This window comes from Apis dorsata, unplaced genomic scaffold (genome assembly GCF_000469605.1).
Source record: "Apis dorsata unplaced genomic scaffold, Apis dorsata 1.3 scaffold_99, whole genome shotgun sequence".
In the NCBI taxonomy this organism is placed as follows: Eukaryota; Metazoa; Arthropoda; class Insecta; order Hymenoptera; family Apidae; genus Apis; species Apis dorsata.
This window is the reverse complement of record NW_006263397.1, coordinates 393,150-394,664: the sequence shown is the minus strand read 5'-3', so window position 1 is coordinate 394,664 and position 1,515 is coordinate 393,150.

The following is a 1,515-nucleotide window of genomic DNA, read 5'->3' as shown; positions in this document are numbered from 1 at the left end:
AAAATAAGTTAAAATATATATTAGAGAAATTAAATATTTCCACAAGAAAATATTATTTGAAGATCCTATTTGTATTAATGGATGCTACATGAAGAAGTTTTGTGAGGATGAAAGGTCTATCTTTTGAAAATTATTTAATGTGGAGTTGAGGAAAATATTAAAAAATTGAATTATTTTTATGAATAAGTATATAAATATATTATTTTAATTGATTTCAAAGTTAAGGATAAATGTTATTTGTTATTTATATCTGAATTTGATGTCATAATGTAATATATAAAGCATTACTTGCAAAGTTCAAAATATACTTATTTAAAAAATCTGTTCTAATGTCGAAATGACATAATATCATTGACTTTAACACTAAATTATATGTATACATATATAGATATTTATATATTATTCTTTTATTATCTTTTTTTTCAGTGAACAATTAAACTATCTTCGTGATAAGAGAATTAAATATAATTTTCCACAAGTAGTAAGTAATTATATTATTTGAGAAACTTTGTTTCACCTTCTGAAAAAAAATTTTATGATAAATCTTACATGCAACTTTTCACAATCCTTAACGCAAGAGATTTCAAAGATTACTTTCAAACTAAGAAACCTTGACAAATTTACAAACTACTACAAAGGATACAATATCCTTCCTACAACAGTTTCATCTCTCATCGTAATGGTCCTTGAAAAAAAAAAAACATCTAACACAAGTCCATATACTAATAAATACAACTATCATCAATGATAAACAGTTAATAAATAATTTCTAATTAGCCTGTTGCGGTGTTTTCGCTATTAGCATACCGACTAATTAATTGAGGAAACTCCACTATATCTCACGCATCCTAACTGCATCGTACGAGGCCTTCGTTGACCAGTCGATGAAAAAGGAGGGAAAATCAAGCTTGGAAGGAAAAACAAAAGGAGACAGAGACGAGTGGAAAAAGAAGACGAACAAAGAAGAAAAGAAAAGAAAAAAAAAAGAATTAGAAAAGCTTTAGTGCCCATTGTCCGAGCCGGTGAAAGCGAGCCGTTTCCAGATTTGATCTCCGATTAGCCTTGGCACGATTCGATGGAAATCAACGGAGAACGAGCGTGTGCGTTCTCTCTTTTCCCCGTTTTATCTCGCCACCGCGAGAAAAACATGGAGCAAAACATCGATCGAGGATGGTGGCAAAAGAGGCAAAGGCGAAAGGTAGCGGTAGCGCGATGGCCCCCGCGGTTTTCTTATTTCCATGAAAATCGCCCGCTCCGATCCCCGACGACAATGCCATTCCGGTGTTTTAAATGCAAATCCGCGAAAGGAAAAACCGTAAGGGCATTATAATTTATATTACTACATGTGGCAGCGCCACTTCCGGCGAGAGAGCATAGGCGCAGTTCCGGTCAGCTCGGCCTGGAGATCCTACATCGCCAGATTATGAGCCCATGCCGCTTTTACAATGGATCGTCTGCCCTGACTCATACGTCAGCGGGAATAATTTTCGTTGGCATACGCGTGTGTATGGATCT